Below are 7,218 nucleotides of genomic sequence, written 5' to 3'. Positions count from 1 at the left end.
TCACTTCCAATGGGACGCTCATTTGATTACAATTCGCTTCCTTCTAATGTCAACATTAAAAAAGTAAGACGTGTAGTCTCAGTGCTACCTAGGAGCTTGACTTGGAATGATAAGGGAGAAATCATTCATAACAACCAAACAATCGCTGGTTCTAATATAAAAGAATTGGTGTTGCATCTGTCCGGACACAAGAAAGGGAAGCCTGCCTGGTACCGAAAAGTGGCAAAGTTCTTGCAGCCACACAAAATACGTCAGAAGAGGAAAGCAAGGAAACGTATACTCTGGGAAACGTATCAATCGCCCCAAAGAACAAAGTTGCTTTCATCATCATCATCAGATGAATATATCACAGAAGAAGAATGAATTATAGGGATCCAAACGCTGGTTTGGGGGGGGGGGGGTTGCCCGATACTGCAGAGGTCGAAACATCTCTAAGAAACAGGCAATCGAAGAACTACAGCGAGATGATGTCTACACACTTTACAAAGAAGGAAGACGTAGATTTAAGAGAAGAAAGACCATCTCACTGCACATCGACGATCTTCATCAAGCAGACCTGATTTCATTCCTGCAGTACAAGAAACAAAATAAAGGATTTTCCTTCATACTCATTGTGATAGACTGCTTATCAAGACGACTCATGGCTACACCCATTAAGACCAAGCGTGGTGAAGATGTGAAGAAAGGATTGATCAAGTTGTATAGGAGCCATAAAGTCTATCCAAATCTCCTGCAGGTAGATAGAGGGGGAGAGTTCTATAACAAACATGTGAAAGCATGGTGTAAACGTCACTCAATACACATGTATAGCTCTAGATCGATATACAAATGTGCTTTAATCGAGAGGGCAATCAGGACTATTAAAGCTAGACTTTATCGTTATTTCGCCAGTAAAGGTTATCACAAGTACATTGCTGTTCTCCCAAAGATCATCGCCGACTACAATTCATCATATCACTCGACTATCAAGATGGCCCCGAACGACGTCGATAAAAATAACGAGATTGAACTATTCAATAGACTTCACAGTAAAAATGACAACAAACCAAACAAGATTACATTGAATATCGGTGATCAGGTGCGCGTACTCACAAGTAGATCAATTTTTGACAAGGGGTACATTGGGCACTGGTCCTTAGTTGTCTACACGATCACACGATACAAGAACTCGGATCCACCAGTGATCCACCAGCTGGACCAGATGTGGTCGAAGACGATGCAACTTACTATGCCAATGAATTGCAACGTGTAGTGAAATCGCAAGACGACCCATACCCGATTGAACGCATAGTAAGTCGAAAGAAAATAAACGGTGTCACACATTATAAAGTGAAATGGCTAGGTTACGATGACTCATTTAATTCCTGGGTTCCAGCCCAAGATGTCGCGAAGTTCTGATTTTTACATGTATCTCCTATCCAATGATTGCATGGATATGCACCCGAACAACAGTCTCAATGACTTTACAATCACTCTGAGTGCACCACTACAAGTGAATGAAGAATATGAAGTCGGCCTGCATGAACTTTCCATCTCTAATGTATTCTACAACGTTCCACGGACTAACGATGCTACTATACATATTACTTCCAGAAGCATTATTGAGCTGCGTAAGGAAGTTGTTGTGATATCGAATTTGGAATACGCGCTGCAAGATTCTTTAAAAGAATTCAACATCGCATTTGGTTATGTTGATGGAAGGTACACATTCCAACTACCTCAAATAATTCGTTCTATTAAGTTTTTGGATGAAGAATTGCAACAAGCCATGGGTGTGTCCACTATACAGGGTTTGAAAGTTGCAGGTGCTAAAGTTCCACGTCAGAACATGTACATGGGAGAGGAAGCTATCTCAAAGATGCTTTTAAAGGAAGAGGTGACTATCATTACACAATATGCTCCAATCATATTCATACCAGGTCGCCCTATCACTGTCACACTAAATCGCTTCTTTAAAAGATATGAAATCGATGGAAAGATACTATATCAAAACAATACCTATACATTATTGGTCCCACGTCTCTTTGTTATCCCTGAACAACTCAAGAGACTCCTTAAATTAAACTCCAGTAAACTGTTAGAAAATACAACACAATACATTGGAGATCCATTTACATTCAGTTTTGGTGTTGTTCTAGAAAAAGTAATACTTGCAAGGGAAGAAGTCCAAATTCCACCAAATTATTACGAGACACCACGTTCGCTTCTACAAGCTATCAGAGGTGTGATAGGCAGCAATGCTATACTAACGTACAATGAAGATACACAGCTGTTTACTTTCACTCCACTTGATGGAGTAACTATAGATCTTTCTGAATATTTGAGTAATATGTTGGGTTTCGCACCAATTCAGTCTATTGCAAACACCACCACCGGAACCACACCACTCAATCTTAAACCATTGTTTCATAATTTAATGATTTATTGTGACATTATCGAATCATCTCATATAGGTGCAAAAAAGTTTCCCATTTTGAAACTCGTCCCATATTTACATAAAGATGATCCCCAGATTCATTACAGCTTCCATAACGTGCAATATTTGAAGCTGTTACAGAACGAAATCACGTCAATTTCGATTAAGTTGTATGATGAGACAGGTCGTCCACTTCATTTTAGAGGACCAGGTCGTACAGCTCTAGTTCTACACTTCAAAAATGTATCTTAAAGAAGTGCCAGAGATCCATTATGGATTGGGACTTGGTGATTTAGTGCCATACAAAGGACCTCTCTTTCAAACTGGGAATGGCTTCTTTAGTTCTTTGGCGTAAGCTAGCATTGCCACTATTGCATCGTGCAAAGCCTTACATAGCCCGTACTGCGATGAGCGCAGCGAAAAATTTGGCGAAAAAGTTATCTGAAGGGCAAAACATCAAGCAAGCACTGAGAGCAAGCTCAAATGAATTAGGCACACAGATTTTGAAGGACATTGCAGGCAGCGGACATCGAAGGAAAAAGAGGAAGAGAAGAGACATTTTCGATTAATCCTCTGTAACCATGAAATAAAGAAGACACTTTTTTTTTCATACATTGATGTTTCTTCTTTATAAAGAAAAAGGTTTTTCTATGGAAAAGGGTCGCACTCCGAAAATGGCGACCAAGAGGGGTTAGAAGTCGGGACAATGGGTCACCCCCTTTCACCTGTAGAAAGTGTGGCGGACAATGCTTCGAAGCGGTCATCGCATTCCGAAAAAACAGGTGGCCCAGGTAGGGCTGGCTTGTGAGGGCGATGTCAAAAGGTAAAGGGGGATTGGAGGACAATGATTCCAATCGTGAACGGGATGGCATTCAAAAAAAGTGGTCGGCGGGGGGTTAGAGGAGTGGATCGACTGGCGGTTAGCAAAACGGACCATGGTCGCCTTTCACGATGTGGACAATGCTTCGAATCGTGAACTGGATCGCATTCTGAAAACAGTGGGTCAGCGGGGGGGTTAGAGGAGCGGAATGGCTGGTGGTTAGCAAAAACAGACCATGCTCGCCAGCGGACAATGTCAAATGGTAAGGGGACTGGAGGACAATGATTCCAATTGTGAACGGGATCGCATTCTGAAAACAGCGGGTCAGTGGGGGGTTAAAAGTGTGCATCAGCATCCAAGCTGGTTAGAAGTCGAGCAATGGGTCGCCTTTCACTTGTAGAAAGTGTGGTGGACAATGCTTCGAATCGGCCATCGCATTCCGAAATACAGGTGGCCCAGGTAGGGTTGGGTTGAGAGGGCGATGTCAAAAGGTAAAGGGGGATTGGAAGAGTCTTTTTGCTCGGGTAAGATGCTAACAAATAAAGCTATGAGGAAAGCATTGTACCTTTTCATTTGCAAAGATGTCGCAGGTCAACGTTGTACATGCACAGTCCCAGCCGGCTTTGAAGGGGGAGTGTGAGTTATTCAACATACCTCCGACCCAAGTTTCAATAGAATCATGCGAGGCGCAAGTTTATTATCCTGTTTCTACAATCAGCGGAGGAGAATCGACGATCGAATGGAACATAACAAATCTCTCAGACTTGTATCTCGATTTATCATCTCTGTATTTTAATATAACTATGCAGATATTGAGGTCGGACGGGAGTGAACCAATTACCCGAAGAGCAGACGGTATCACTGAGGACATTGTATTCCCAGTCAACAACTTGGGTGCCGCTTTATTTAAATATGTAACCATTCACTTGAATCAACGTCTTGCAAGCAGCAACTGTTTGAACTCCTATCGATGTATGATTGATACCCTACTTCATACGAATACTCATCTGCAGAAGACTTTAGATGATTGTGCAATGTATACATATGACACAGGAGAGCATGCAGCAAATGATCCAGTCGCTCGGGATGCAAAATTGCGCATAGCTAGGACAAGTGGGGGGAAACTATTTGAAATTGTCATGAAAGTTAACACCGACCTCACAAACCAAGGGAGGCTTTTGTTACCCGGTGTGGGGGTTCGAGTGACTGCTCTACATAATACGGATAGCTTTAGATTGCTAACTGGCACCAATGAAACTCATAAGCATCAATTGAAAATCCACAGCGCGGCACTTGTAGCACGCAAAGTCAAAGTTAGCAACTCAAGTTTTATTGCACACCAGAAAGCCCTTAGATCATCCCCGGCATGTTACATCATGCGTGGACTAGAAAGCAAAGTCCGCTCGCTTTCGCCGGGCCTTCATAATGCAATCTTTGAAAACTTATTCCCTGATAGAATTCCTGATCAACTTACTGTATGTCTAGTTCGCAGCGAGGCTTATCAGGGTGATTACAAGTCGAACCCCTTTTGTTTCGAACATTTTAATGTTAGTTCTGTAACACCAGACTTGTGCCCGTTACTCGAAAAAAATAATTGATTACCGTTACCGTTACTTCTACGGGTAAAGTAATTGATTACAGTTACCAATTACTCGACTTCAAATGTAATTGAATAATGAGTAGAAAAGTAACGCGTTACTCCGGTCGTTACTTTGCATTCACGCAAAATATACCCATCTCTATGTGCCTCAAAAAAGAGAGAGGAAAAAAAAGGTTCAACAGCTTCACAGCTGAAGTAACACGAAAAACAAAAACGTGTAGGATCTGTACAGCTTGAGACAAAGGTTTACGGAACCTGGCACTTGCCTATTTCTTCAACGGAGTGGTCTCCCGGTTGCTATAAGGAAGAGATCGAATAAGGAACGGGATATTTTATTCAAATCTCAGTATCTGTGTGCGCAGCACTTTACTGTGAGAGTGTCGCTCCAATAGAGAAACGCGACACCCCGGTGTTCCGTAAACTTTTGTCCCAAGCTGTACGTATACTGTATTTATCGCCCGGGAAGACGTTGACCCGGTTGTGGAAGAGCATTGCGTGGAACTTCCCCATGGCTCCTTCAACCTCCAAAGCTTCAGGTACCAGACACTGGTGTAGGAAGAGATTAAGGAGAGCGACCCAGAAATTTCAGAACATCATTACAATGACCTCCGCTTGCTATAGTAGAACGGCCCAACAAAGGCTGACGGTACGAGGGGCTTGACTTTGGGCAGAGCATCTGAAAGATAAGTTAATCTCTGCCAGAAAAGTAATCAATTACTGAGTAATCGATTACTCAGAAAGCTAATTGATTACTCGAAAAATTACTTTGACAGTAAAGTAACTGATTACTCGAAAAATTACTCAAAAAGTAATTGATTACCAGTAACGCAATTACTAATAACGCGTTACGCACAAGTCTGTGTAACACTATCAGTTGATGGACACAGGAAGCAACTATCCTATGACTGGGAAAATGATCTGGGTAGAGCAAGCTACTACGAATTCTTGTATCAACTGAATGAAAAACATGTCGAGTTGAGTTATGAAAAAAAAAAAAAATTCCTTTATCATGCATTGGAACTTGAGTGCTGACGAAAGTTTTGGTTCCTACTTTAATCCATTGCGGAAGGGCAATTGCAGGATTGAAATGAAGTTTGCTAAGCCATTACCTTGCGCAGTGTCGGTTATACTTATTAGTGAAGCACCCAAGATTTTATCAGTCGATGGTGATCTTGTTGTTCGAGTGGACTAAGCATGAATGTGTTTGATCTGGAATTATTGTTTTCTCTGAACCATGAAACTTTGAATATGTATCGTGGGACCTTCGCAATTGATATGGTACCAAGTTTAACGACAGAAGGGTTTATAGTTATCAATACACACCCACACGACGGTCCAGGAGAACACTGGCTATTGTACATGAGAGACAGGAATGACAAGTACATCTATGTGGACAGCTTTGGTCTACCACCGATTGAAGAAGAGCTGCTAGATCTACCTGTTGATCAGTATTGCGAGAAATGCATTCAAAGCATTTACAGCTCACACTGTGGACTTTTTGTTTGTTTCTTTGCTTCCCGCCTTTGTAAGAATTACCAACTCAAGAGCATTGTTTCCTTATTTGACAATAACCTTGTACACAATGACCTCAAGATAATAACAATGATTGAAGAGGAATACCTCATTTAAAGAAAAATGTCTCATTTTATTTCGTCAATGTACAGACCTCTTTCAGATAGTCCTCCAGACTCGACACCTTGCGACAACCATCTTTCTTGCGACGCACGATGTATTCCGAGTGTTGGATGTAAAAGTTTCGAATTATTGGTCGCTTGAGTCCAGCATTAAGTATGGTTGGAGAGATATTGTCACCCTGACGATACCGTCGCAACAAGTCACACTTGATGGCGACGAAGCGTTGGAGCCTCCGACTAATCTTTCCTCGTTTCGTCCGCATCGGAAACGGGAGAATTTGCATAATGAGACGAAAATCAGCCTCTGGCCCGTTGCAGTTCAGATAGGCGTTTAATTTCATCAAATCCTTGTACATCAGCCATACCGTCAAAGCAAATCGTTCACTGGGCTTCATGGTTGATCCGAGCTTGGATGGCAACCGAGATAAGGTCGGATGTTATTGTCTAGCCAATTAGATGGATTCGATGACCACAATCCACCACAACGACAGCGTCGCAGATGCTCATCATATTGTATAAAGAAAGTTCTGGGTGGTGGCTTCAATGTCTTCACAAGAGGAAGATCCCCCGTCAGGAGACAATCAGAATCTTAACAAAGAATCACATTTTTAGAGAGGGAAAAAACGGGAAAACTTTCTATACATACAATCGTCCTCGGAGACCGCGTAGCACTTCTGCGCTTCCATCGTCGACTGTGAGGGGGATGTTGAAAAGGAATCCGATGGAGAGGATGTGCATACTTTCCCTA

The sequence above is a fragment of the Ornithodoros turicata genome, chromosome 1 (assembly GCF_037126465.1).
Source record: "Ornithodoros turicata isolate Travis chromosome 1, ASM3712646v1, whole genome shotgun sequence".
Classification (NCBI taxonomy): Eukaryota; Metazoa; Arthropoda; class Arachnida; order Ixodida; family Argasidae; genus Ornithodoros; species Ornithodoros turicata.
The sequence above is the reverse complement of the archived record's forward strand: the minus strand, read 5'-3'. Positions refer to the sequence as shown.